The sequence below is a fragment of the Eubalaena glacialis genome, chromosome 3 (assembly GCF_028564815.1).
Source record: "Eubalaena glacialis isolate mEubGla1 chromosome 3, mEubGla1.1.hap2.+ XY, whole genome shotgun sequence".
In the NCBI taxonomy this organism is placed as follows: Eukaryota; Metazoa; Chordata; class Mammalia; order Artiodactyla; family Balaenidae; genus Eubalaena; species Eubalaena glacialis.
Genome location: NC_083718.1, coordinates 170,228,809 through 170,242,569, shown reverse-complemented (window position 1 = coordinate 170,242,569; position 13,761 = coordinate 170,228,809).

Here is a 13,761-nt window from a genome sequence, read left to right as displayed (position 1 = left end):
AGCCAATCAGAAGAAAGTGGAAGACTCTGACCCCCTCCCCAGATGATTCTGCCTTGAAAAACTTTCATGACTGAGCAGAATCTTTGGAGTTGATTTTTGGACATGGGTCCACCTTCTCCCCAGGTTGCTGGCCTCCTGAATAAAGCAACCTTTCCTCTTCCAACCAATATTTGTCTCTCAAGTATTGGCTTTTGAGTGGTGAGCAGCTGAACCTGGGTTTGATAACAGTAGAGTCTAAGGGCAATGGGTAAAACCCTGCAAGCTCTGAAGAGATGAGGAACCACAGAAAGCCCCTACTGTCTGTGTAGGAGTCAGTGTTCATCTGAGCCCACAGTCCGATATTCTGCACTATTGTGCGGCTGTTCCTAAGGCCACCACCCAGTAGAAAGCTGCACTTTCCTACCACTGCCACTTCCTGGCATTACAGGAAGTACTGCCAGGAACAAAATGGCTTCTACCTTCTTCCCGCTTTCTTCTCTGGCAGGAGTGCCTCCTATTGGCAGAATGCAGCTGAAACCCTGCTGGCAAGGGAATCTAGGAAATGCAGTCTGCAGGCTTCCAGGTGGCAAAGAGAATACCAAAAGGCACAGAAGGGCAAGTGTGGGGCTGAGTGTCAATGGACAGTGTGTGGTTTCTGTACAACAACAGAGAAGATCACCTGAAAACCCTCTCACACAAAACACCTAGATTTGCTGGACAATATGCAATCAACTTCCTTTTAGATGCATAGCTAAGCTCATGAGAAAGAGAAATCCTCAGGGGCCAAAAAGAAGGAGGAAACTAGATTCAGAACAGTAAGTGTGGAGCTGGTCTTGGGGCTGTCCTGGTGGTGACCGAGTGACGTGGCTTTTAAAAGCCATCTGGGGATAAAATAGGAGAGGCCTGGGAAGAAGGAGATAGGTATTTGGATCTGAGACTTCCCACAGGAATCAAAAACCCTTGTAAAGCCACACTGTCAGTAAGAGGGTGGGCAAGACAAAAACCCAGCCTCAGCCCCTCACTGGCTTAGAAAGCTAACTTTGTTCACCTTGACTTTTGCTCTGAATTGGAAAGGAAAATAATTCTCCCTTGAGAATTCCCAACCACAGGCCAGACCTCCTAGGGTTTAGGATTTGAACTCACATTTTCTTTGTGGTCTGAGAAACCCCAAAGCTGAGAAATTAATCTCCAAACTGATCTGCGGCTGGTAATATCCCAGGGATGCCTAGTAGAAGCAAGTAAAATCTGCTCTGGACAGTCACACCCTCAACCCACAGAGAGAGATGAGCTCACAATCCCCGATTACAAAATGCACCATAAACAAACGATACCAAAACAGAAGGATCAACCCCACATAAATCATTAGAAAATAAAATTGGTAGAAATAAATCATTACATTTGAGCTGAAGGAGAAGCATGAAAAGTACAGGGTGTGATGGGAATAGACAAAAGTCTAGGGCCAGATGGCTTCACAGGTGAATTCTATCAAACATTTAGAGAAGAGTTAACACCTCTCCTTCTGAAACTATTCCAAAAAATTGCAGAGGAAGGAATACTGCCAAACTCATTCTACGAGGCCATCAACACCCTGATACCAAAATCAGACAAAGATACCACAAAAAAAGAAAATTACAGGCCAATATCACTGATGAACACAGATCCAAAAATTCTCAACAAAATACTAGCAATTCGAATTCAACAATACATTAAAAGTATCATACACCATGATCAAGTGGGATTTATCCCAGGGATGCAAAGATTTTTCAATATCTGCAGATCAATCAGTGTGATACACCACATGAGCAAATTGAAGAATAAAAACCATATGATAATCTCAATAGATGCAGAAAAACTTTTGGCAAATTCAACATCCATTTATAATAAAAACTCTTCAGAAAGTGGGCACAGAGGGAACATACCTCAATATAATAAAGGTCATATATGACAAACCTACAGCTAACATCATACTCAATGGTGAAAAGCTGAAGGCATTTCCCCTGAGATCAGGAACAAGACAAGGATGTCCACTCTTGCCACTTTTATTCAACATAGTTTTGGAAGTCCTAGCCACGGCAATCAGAGAAGAAAAAGAAATAAAAGGAATCCAAATTGGAAAAGAAGAAGTAAAACTGTCACTGTTTGCAGATGACATGATACTATACATAGAAAATTCCAAAGATGCTACCAGAAAACTACTAGAGTTCACCAATGAATTTGGGAAAGTTGCAGGGTACAAAATTAATACACAGAAATCTGTTGCATTTCTATACACTAACAACGAAAGATCAGAAAGAGAAATTAAAGAAACAATCCCATTTACCGCCACATCAAAAAGAATAAAATACCTAGGAATACACCTAAGGAGACAAAAAACTTGCGCTCCGAAAACTATAAGATGCTGATGAAAGAAATCCAAGATGACAAACAGATGGAAAGATATACCATGTTCTTGGACTGGAAGAATCAATATTGTTAAAATAAGTATACTACGCAAGGCAATCTACAGTTTCAATGTAATCCCTATCAAATTACCAATGGCATTTTTCACAGAACTAGATCAAAAAAATCTTAAAATTTGTATGGAGGCACAAAAGATCCCAAATAGCCAAAGCAATCTTGAGAAAGAAAAATGGAGCTGGAGGAATCATGCTCCCTGACCATGCTACAGTCATCAAAACAGTATGATACTGGCACAGTAACAGAAATATAGATCAATGGAACAGGATAGAAAGCCCAGAAATAAACCCATGCACCTATGGTCAATTAATCTACCACAAAGGAGGCAAGACTATAAAATGGAGAAAAGACAGTCTCTTCAATAAATGGTGCTGGAAAAACTAACAGCTACATGTAAAAAAATGAAACTAGAACATTCTTTAACACAATACACAAAAATAAACTCAAAATGGATTAAAGACTTAAACGTAAGACTGGATACTCTAAAACTCTTAGAGGAAAACATAGGCAGAACACTCTTTGACATAAATCGCAGCAATATTCTTTTCTATCCGTCTCCCAGAGTAATGGAAATAAAAACAAAAATAAACAAATGAGACCTAATTAAACTCAAAACTTTTGCACAGCCAAGGAAATCACAAACAAAACAAAAAGACAACCCACAGAATGGGAGAAAATACTCACAAACGATATGACCAACAAGTTCTCCAAAATTTACAAACAGCTCATGCGGCTCAATATCCAAAAAACAAACCACCCAATAGAAAAAAATGTGCAAAATAAACATTTATCCAAAGAAGACATACAGATGGTCAAGAGGCACATGAAAAGATACTCAACATCACTAATTATTAGAGAAATGTAAATCAAAACTACAATGAGATATCATCTCACACCAGTCAGAATGGCCATCATCAAAAAATCTACAAACAGTAAATGCTGGAGAGGGTGTGGAGAAAAGGGAACCCTCCTACACTGTTGGTGGGAGTGTAAATTGGTACAGCCACTGTGGAGAACAGTATGGAGGTTCCTTAAGAAACTAAAAATACAGCTACCATATGATCTAGCAATCCCACTCCTGGGCATATATCCACAGAAAAACATGGTTCAAAAGGATACATGCACCCCAATGTTCATCGCAGCACTGTTTACAATAGCCAAGACACGGAAGCAACCTAAATGTCCAGCAACAGATGAATGGATAAAGAAGATGTGATACATATATTCAGTGGAATATTACTCAGCCATAAAAAAGAATGAAATAGTGCCATTTACAGCAACATGGATGGACCTGGAAAATATCATATTCAATACTAAGTGAAGTAAGCCAGACAGAGAAAGACAAATATCATATGATATCCCTTATATGCGAAATCTAAAAAAAAACGATACAAATGAACTTATTTACAAAACAGAAACAGACTCACAGACTTTGAGAATGAACTTATGGTTACCGGGGGGAAGGGTCAGAGGAGGGATAGATGGGGAGGTTGGGATTGACATGTATACACTGCTATATTTAAAACAGATAACCAACAAGGACCTACTGTAAAAAAGTAAATAAATAAAATAAATTAATTAAAAAAAAACCAAATGATACCAAAACAGAAGTATCAACCCCACATAAATCATTAGTAAATAAAATTGGTAGAAATAAATCATTACATTTGAGCTGAAGGAGAAGTGTGAGAAGTACAGGGTGTGACGGGAGGTATAGGTAAAATCCAGGCTTAGTCAGCATGCTGAGAGAAGGCGTTGCTCTGATGCTGGTGAGAGATGAGGGTCACCTGGGTCAGGGTGGTGGTGAGGGATGGGATGTGTGTCAGAATAGCATGGTGAGCAGAGTGGAGGAAGAACATCTGGTACGGCCTGTGGGGAGAGTCCTGTAGATTCAAGTTCCCACCACCCTCCTTCCCCACCCCAGTTTGTCCTTTGGCCTTTGCAGCCTCCAAGCCCTCCTTCCATGCCCCTCCCCATTCAGTTATCTGAACAGTATCAGTTAAGTTATCATATGTTTACAATCATCATCTCCCTGGTACATCACAACGATCCTATAAATATTATTATATTTTAAATAAATAAATTTATTTATTTATTTTGGCTGCGTTGGGTCCTCGTTGCTGCGTGCAGGCTTTCTCTAGTTGCGGAGAGCAGGGGCTACTCTTGGTTGTGGTGCGCGGGCTTCTCATTGCGGTGGCTTCTCTTGCTGTGGCACAGGGGCTCTAGGCTCACAGGCTTCAGTAGTTGTGGCACGTGAGCTCAGTAGTTGTGGCACATGGGCTGAGTTGCTCCGCGGCATGTGGGATCTTCCCAGAGCAGGACTCGAACCCGTGTCCCCTGCATTGGCAGGCGGATTCTCAATCACTGTGCCACCAGGGAAGTCCCCTATAAATATTATTAATCTCCATGTATTAGAAGAGGAAACTGAGGCTCAGGAAGTTGGTGTCACTGCCCAAGAGTTTTTTGAGAAGATGATATTTGAGCTGAGACCTGAAAGATGAGAAGCTACTCATGGGAAGGGCTGGAGACAGCACTCGAGACAGAGGAGAGCCACCGCAAAGGCCCTGAGATGTGGAGCGGTTTAGAATATTCTAGAAATAGGAAGGAGGTCTGTGAGGCTGGAGCTCACTTCTCAGACCAGGGTTACCTGGCGTCTAACTCCCTCTTCAGGAATTGCCTCTCTGCTGGTGACTCTGACTTCTCTCTCCAGCTCTGGCCACACACTTGGTGACAGTCTGCCCTCAGTCTCTCTGCAAGGGCCATCTCACATTTCCCTGGCCTCCCTCAGACCTGGGGACCAGCGCTCTCACTGTGGAGCCTGAGGCTCCTGCCCCAATCCCTGGACTGGCCTCAAGGGGGCAGCGGTGTACAGAGAATGCCCAGGGTGAGGCTGCCAGCCAGCCAAGGCCTTCTTCCTCAAGGGCTCTGCTTCCCACTGCTTCCAGGCCAGAAGCAGATTTATCACAAAGTGAATGAAACTTAAACCTCAAAGTCCTTCACTCTGTTAAGCCACTTTCAAGGCCCAGGAATGGGCTCACAGCAATTTTGTACTAATAATTTTGCTTTTTTCTCCTTAAATCTTACAGAGGATCCCAACCTGTATAGCTTCAGATCCCACCAAACCTCTCAGGGCTCCAGGGGATTCAGGAGGAAAGTAAGGTCACTGGTCAACTGCAGTTGAGCCAGTGAGGGCCTGAGGGCTTCCTGGTGGGTTAGGACACTGGTCACAGCCAGTGCCAACCAGCCAACATCAGCCTTCGACCTCTAGGCCCCCACCCTGAGGGTCCCTCACAACCCTGATGTGGCTCTGCTCCCAGTGGGCTCTTGGTTCTTAGCAAGCCACTTTCCTGCCTGGGCCTTGGTTTCCACTTCAAAGTACAGCCAGAATGAAGACATGAATGAGAGAGTTGGCCACCTCAGCTCCTGACGGCTTCTCAGTTCCTGGTTCTGCCTTTCCTGGGGTCTCTGAGATGCCTCAATTTCCTGCTAAGAAATCCCCTTTGAGTGACTGAGTGTGAAGGTGGTTTTCTTGTAACCCAAAGAACTAAGAAGGAGCAAAAGGTCTGCTGTATCTTTTAGCAGATTTTTGCTATTGCAGAATGCACTGAACAGAGCCGATGTGGGTTAGGCTGCCCAGCACGCAGACACTGGGAACATGTTGATTGCTCAGTGAGTGGCTCCTCTGAAACCAAGAGGAGGTTTGTCGACTGAAAAAAAAAAAGCACAGCCTAAAAGTTGAGGGTTAGGTTTTATTTGATGGACATTCCGAGGACTTCAGGCCCCAGACACAGCATCTCAGATAACTCTGAGAAACTGTTCCGAAGACACAAGGCAGGGAGCCAGGATATATAGAAGTTTTTGCTACAAAGACCAGGTAGTCAGAACATCAAAAGATTACTGTTAATAAAAGAAAACCAGATATCTCAGGTTAAGGAATTTAGAGCTTGTCTACATATGGGAAGAGGCAAGAGTCTGGGCTCACTGAAGTCATTTGATATGCACCTCAGGTATCTGGGGCCAGCATCCTGTGCTTTCTCATCCCGAGTCTCCTCTGGGTACACTGTTGGGGGTGGCTGCAGTAGTTGACTGCTAGATGGCGGGCATTCTTTGTTTCCATCCTGAGTTCCCTCAGGGCTCACTATCGGGGCAGGTGTAATGTGATGGCTGGGTGGCTGCAACATCCTTTGTTTACTGATATGGCAGGCAATATTTTAGTTCACAGGCTGAAGAAAGTTGGAATGGTTGAAAGGATTTGCAAGCTTGGACAAATTTATTCCATTTTGATTTGGTTTGGGCCAGTCTGAGCTGGTTTTATCTGGTTAGACCCCATTTATTACAGGTTCATCAGGCAGAGGTGAGTCTTGGCCGGTTTGGACTAATTTTCGCCATTTGAGCCGACTTAGGCTGGTTTGAGCCAGCTGCTCATCCATCACATTGGCAAAAAATGTTCAAACTAAGAACCCTTGGGGAAGGATACAATTTGGCAACATCTATTTGCCAAAGCAATTTGGTAATAGTTATTAAAATTAAAACCACAGACATATTTTGGTCTAGCAATACCACTCCTAGCATCTGTATCACAGAAATGAGAATGCAAGCATGGAAGGGTTTATGTACAAAACATTTTTGTTGGCAGCATTGTTCATGATAACAAAACTGGAAACAAAATGCATGTTCATCTAGGGAGGAAGAGTTAATAGCTAAATAAATTGTAAGACCTCCTTACCATGGAATAGAATGCAGCCATTAAAAACAATGAGTTAGAGCTAGATCTATTGATTTGGAAGGATTTTCATGCTGTTTTATGAGAATAGTAAGACATAGATAAATGTATATTTTTAATATAATTTTTATTTTTATTAGACAAAAGGCCAAAACTGTATATATATGATTATATGAGCCTAAAAATACTGTGGAAGGATACATACCACTTGGTTAAAGTAAATTACCTGGGGGGGTGGGAGAGGAAGGAAGGAATGAGAAGAGGAGAGAGGGAGGGGGGAGGGGAACAAAAAGGCTGATTTTAAAAAGATGTTCATGATACAGAGTACACACTGTTACTGTCCCAGCGATGGGATATTAAGTATACGGGTTTGTTAGACTCATAAACAGGTGCATGTAAGGCTGGTCTGAAAACATTAAGGGTTTTCATTGGGGAAATGGACTTTCAAGTGGTTTTTACTTGCTTTCCTTTAACTTTCTGTATTATTTAAGTTGATCACCATAAGCAGGTACTATTTACGTAAGCCAAAAAATAAAGAGCTATTTTTATTGGGGAAGAAAGAGGAAAAGAGATACCATAGTCTTCAAAGACTCTCTGCAAGGCTTTTTTAATCTCTGTTGCACAGCTGGGTGAGCAAGAGTTTGGAGGTCCAAGATCACACAACTGAAAGAGGTGGGGGGACTCAAGCCCTGGGTCCAACACTGAAGTCCAGGCCACACCCACTCTCTGCCTTCTGCCTCCCAGCAATGTAAGTTCTGGAATCAGACAAACCAGTGCCATTCGCAGCTGTCAGAGCAGGCCGGCCATCGCTGTCTCTGAGCAAGGACCTGCCTCACATAATTTTTCCCGGTGAATTAATAGAACCACTGTGTCTCTCCATGGTCTGGATTCATGGCTGTGTCATAAAAGTGTTGCCAGCAGCCAGACTTCCTCCTTCCTGACCCTGGGGCCCGCCTGTCTGTGACCTGAGCCCTGTCGAGCTAAGTGGCCCTCATGTGGAAGGTGTCTCCGCAAACTGTTTCAGCCGGTTTCGGTCCAAACTGTTTCAGGACAGAGTGGTCTGGGGTTTATATCCTGTCTCCTCTGTGCTCACAGAGCTGATTTCATCTTGCTGTGTACAGGCAGATCATGCAGGGGTCAGGCATCTGCTCTGTTCTTTCCAGAGTGTTAAGTCAGGGATCCCTCCTCCTTCCTGATTTCTGAGGCAGCTCACGCTGTCTCTGAACACTCATTTCAGAGGCATCCGTTGACCTTCCCAAACAGGGAGTGAGTGACAGGGAGAAGGCAGCACAGCCAGGCCCTGCCCTTGGTCCTCTATGTGCATTGGTTCAACAACCCTGAGAAGTGACATCTGTTAGTATCCACATTTGACAGAAGGAACAGAGGCACAGGAAGGTCAAGTACTTACCCAGAGCAGCCCCAGAGCCGGCTCAAACCTTGGGGGTCTGGCTGTAGGGTCCATGACCTTCACTACTACCGCTCTGCATAGTAGCTGTGGGACCATGGACAACTCATCTGAATTGCTGACCTTCAGTTTCCTCATCTATAAAGTAAAGATGAATACCCTGCCCTCCGCCGCCCAGTGAGTGTGGACATCCTTGACTCAGCACATAGACTTGGGTCTCCTTGACCCAGTCCTCTTCGTTCCTCTCCACCTGAACCTGCACCCCAGGGCCTGGCTCAGAGTTGGAATATCTCGTGTTTGCTGATATTGCAGTATGCAGAAACACACCCCAGAAAGGCAAGGGCACAGAGGCACTAGCATCGGGCCTGGCTCCAAATGTGCATTGTATCCACGGTGTGTCTTGAATAAGTCATTTATTCACTTAACCTCAATTTCTTCATCTACAAAATGGGGCATTAACCTCCCCTCTGCCACATTGGCTGTGTTCATGAAAGTACAGTAAGTCCCCTACATATGAACGAGTTACGTTCCGAGAGTGCATTTGTAAGTCAAATTTGTTTGTAAGTCAAACAAAGTTAGTCTAACTACCCAACTAACACAATTGGCTGTATAGTACTGTACTGTAATAGGTTTATAATACTTCTCACACAAATAATACATAAAAAACAAACACAAAAAATAAACATTTTGGGACTTCCCTTGTGGCGCAGTGGTTAAGAATCCGCCTGCCAATGCAGGGGACACAGGTTCAATCCCTGGTCCAGGAAGATCCCACATGCCGCAGAGCAACTAAGCCGACACGCCACAACTACTGAGCCCGTGCACCACAACTACTGAAGCCCGCGCACCTAGAGCTCATGCTCCACAACAAGAGAAGCCACCGCAATGAGAAGTCCGAGCACCGCAACGAAGAGTAGTCCCCTCTCGCCGCAACTAGAGAAAGCCCGCGCACAGCAACGAAGACCCAACGCAGCCAAAAATAAGTAAATAAATTAATTAATTTTAAAAAATAAGCATTTTTAATCTTACAGTACAGTACCTTGAAAAGTACAGTGGTACAGTAAAACAGCTGGCATACAGGGGCTGGCATTGAGTGAACAGGCAAGAAGAGTTACTGACTGGAGGAGGGAGAGGAGGTGGGAGATGGTAGAGCTGAAGGATCGTCAGCAATAGGAGATGGAGGGCAAGCTGCAATTTCACTCATGCCTGATGTCGATGGCACGGGTTCTGGTTCCTAGCTGGATTCAATTCTATTTACCCTCTTGAAAAACGATCCAGTGATGTCTGGGTAGTAGCTTTTTTTTTCTTGTCATAGATGACACGGTAGCACTGGATTGCATTCTGAACGGCTGCTGCAACTTTCGTGTACCATTTTACTTTCAGGTGCTGTGCCTCAAAAACTAACAGTGCCTCCTCAAATAAAGAAAATCCCCTTGCCATTTCCTGCATGGTGAATCTCTTCGGTTCTTCAGTTACTTCTTCTTCTTCTTGTTTCTCTTCATCCTTTCTCTGGGCCTCCAATTCCATCAGGTCTTCATTAGTAAGCTCCTTGAGTTGCACAGCAACAGTACTGTACGGTAAAGTACACAAAAGCACAACCACTTGTAGAGGATGCACGCACGTGACAATGTACACCAGACACATGAACTAACTTACGTGATTGGACATGTGAATGCATGTTTGAATCTTTGAAAGTTCGAAACTTGAAGGTTCGTATGCAGGAGATCTATTGTACCTGTTTGCTGCTTATTGACATATGTAGGAACATGCCCCAGAAAAGCCAGATCAGAAGTCCTGCTTCAGGTGGGGCTGGGCGGGCAGTCTCTGCTCCCATGGGGCATCCTCAGGCAGGAGTCAGTGTGGGATGATTCCTCAGGGATGACTCTCCATCCAGCCTGCCTGCAGAGTCACCCGGGGAACTGAGTCACGGCACCAGGGAACTCAAGGGCCCTGCCCTGAGAGGTTCCTATTCTGCTGTCTGTCAAAGGAGCCCCAAATGTCACTCTGGACTGTGACACCTACTCTCTTTGTGACCTTGACCAGGTTACATAACCTCCCAAGGAGGAAGGAAGAGGCCGGACCAATGGGAACTGGGGGCATTTGGCCTAGGGAAGAGCTACCTTGGGTGACATGAGCCCTGTCTGCCAATGGCTGAAGGGCTGAGAGGAGGAAGGGGTTTGTGAGGAGAATGTAGCTCTTCAAGACATTTATTTTTTTTCAAAACTTTAACTTTTCAAAAATTTCAAATCTAAATGATGCCTGGCCCAAACTCCCAAGCACACCTCCCCTCTTTCTGGTTTTGCCCCCGGAGGCCATCACTTTGAACGCTGTCAGGCATTTCTTCTGCTATTGACCTCAGTATTTCCAGATAACGAGCTTATGATGCTATTTCATGATTTAATGTGTTAAAATATCATATACTTATTTTTTCATGAGGTTCTTCTACATCTCCTCACTTCTCTTCAGTCTTCCCAATATATTTTATCACAATTTTATTTAAATCAGTTACCAACACTTACTTTATTCTGACTATACAAAATATTGTTCATCATTTTTTTTGCCTATTATTTTTAAAATTATTGGGTATACCTAGAGTTTCTTTTTGGGTTAAACAGATCAAATGGGATCCCAGTAGTCTGAACACCTACTTTTGTCCTGCAGAGCCCACAGTCAACTGACCACACCAAAGACCCCGGCAGACCTAACCATTCTGATCCCACTGGGGCCCTGCTGTCCACGATGGTAACTATGTTGCCTCTGCGACCAAGTGCTGTTACTTGACCTGTACTATCCTCCAGGACCTCATCTCATCTTTCCCTTTGAAATAAGGAAGTCCATTTCAATGGCAGAATTTCCATCCTTATCTCTGGCTTAGAGAGTCATTTTCAAAGAAACTACTACTCCTTTTGCTGATGTGATTCTCAATGCATTTCTCAGTCCTTGGAGAAGGCATGTTCTCCTGAACCTCTACAGGAAACGTAGTTAAGTGGTGGACGAGCTGCTTGGATGCTCTCCTTAAATCTCTGGATTCCTTCCTCTGTATGAAACCAGGGAATTTATGGCACTCAACCTCACTTACCACAGGCCACCGTAGAGTTCAGGTTTAGCTAATCAACCAAGCAGACCACTCCCGGAGGTTTGAGCGAGCACCTAGATGGTGACTGCAGGTAAGTGAACCGTATGGATAAACTGGTCTGATCTAAAGTTATGTTCCTCCCTCTGGGTCTAACACCCTCAGCGTCCATTCCCACACAGATTCTACAGGTTTTTTGTTGTTAATGTAAGTGGATTAAACCTTTAGATTATTTTGGTATGGCTGTGTTCCCCTCTAGGGTTTGACATTACTGGGGTGCCCTTGGGGTGTGCTGTTAAAGAAGTTGAAGCAATGAGGGGTGGGGGGTGCATGAAGAGATTACTGTCACTTACAGCCCTCCCGCAAGGTCATAACAGGGAGCTTTAGAGAGTCAGAAACAGCTTCATCAGTGCCAGGAAAAGGGTTAACTGTGCTGACGAGGGAGGCTTGACGTATTCTGTGGGTTTGAAGCACTTTGAGACATCTAAAGCTCCACATACGTCTTTATTACAATTCTTAGGATGCATGCTTTCTAAGTCAATCCTTCAACTTTCATATGTCACCAGAGGCCTGATATAGCTATGAAAATTTGAATCTTAAGTGTACAGCTGAATGAATGTATATATACAGTATATACATGAATATATATGTATGTGTATATGCATCTATAAAAAGGTGAATATATATACCAATGATCCCCAGCTTGTGAGGGTTCGACTTACAATTTTTTGACTTTATGGTGGTGTGAAAGTGGTACACATTCAGTAGAAACCATATTTTGGATTTTGAATTTTGATCTTTTCCTGGACTAGCATATTTGGTTCCATACTCTCTTGTGATGCTGAGCGTGGCAGCAACTGCAGTGACCGCAGCTCCCTCCCACGAGGTCACCAGGATAAACAATTGATACATTTACAACCATTCTGTACCCACACAACCATTCTGTTTTTCACTTTCAGTGCAGTTTTCAATACATTACATGAGGTATTCAACACTTTATTATAAAATAGGCTTTGTGTTAGATGATTTTGCCCAACTGTAGGCTAATGTCAGTGTTCTGAGCATGTTTAAGGTAGGCTGGGCTAAACTATGATGTTCAGTAGGTGAGTGTATTAGATGCATTTTCAACTTGAGATATTTTCAACTTGTAATGGGTTTATTGGGACATAACTCTTTGTTAGTAGGGGAGGATCTGTAAGTATATTCTGTATTACCACTGATAGAACAAGATATAAGACATAGGACATTTCCAGGAACCCAGAAGGCTCTCTCACACTCTCTCCCTGCCAGTAGCCTCCTACCTAGAGGTAGTGACTCTTCGGACTACTGTAAGAGTAGATTAATTTTACTTGTTGTTGAACTTCATATAAATAAAATCATGAAGTATGTATGTATTGTTATTTTGGGTCTGCCTTTTTTTTTTTTGCTCTACATATGTCTGTGAGATTCACTCATGGTTTTACAATTAGCATTAGTTTGTTCTTTTTCATTGCTGTGTAGTATTCCATGAGATATATATGAATTTATTTGTCAATTCTATGATTGATTGACTTTTAGATTGTTGCCAGTTTGGCGATATTATAAACTTGCTATGATTTTGTACATGTCTTTTGGTGGACATATTTCTGTTGAGTATTTCTTATTTCTTTTGAGTGTACACTCAGAAATGGAATTGCTGAGTCAAGGATGGGTGTATGTTTAACTTTAGTAGATGTGTGTGTGTGTGCGTGCATGTGCACACGTGAGGTAAGGCTATAAATTTAACTGATGTTGTGATATGGCAACTTGCATTCTCAAACTTTTATTTCCTTTATTGGCTCATTCATCTCTTCAGCAGCAAGAGATGAGAGATTCTTCACAGTTTAGTCATAGAAAGTTCCTGATTTTCTGGCCATGTCTTGTGCCAATAAATTATGCCTCTGAGCTTGCCATATTATTTCCCTAAATTCTCTAGGACAGGCAGAAGTTACTCCACCTCCAATATTGGTATTCCTTCTGCCTTTTGTGCCATTTTATGGCACTAGACATTTGGTCCCTAAAGCCTTACTTTCAACGGGAACTTCATTCCAATTGACAACAGGCAACAAGTTAATTAACCACTGCTTCACCACCACACACCATGGC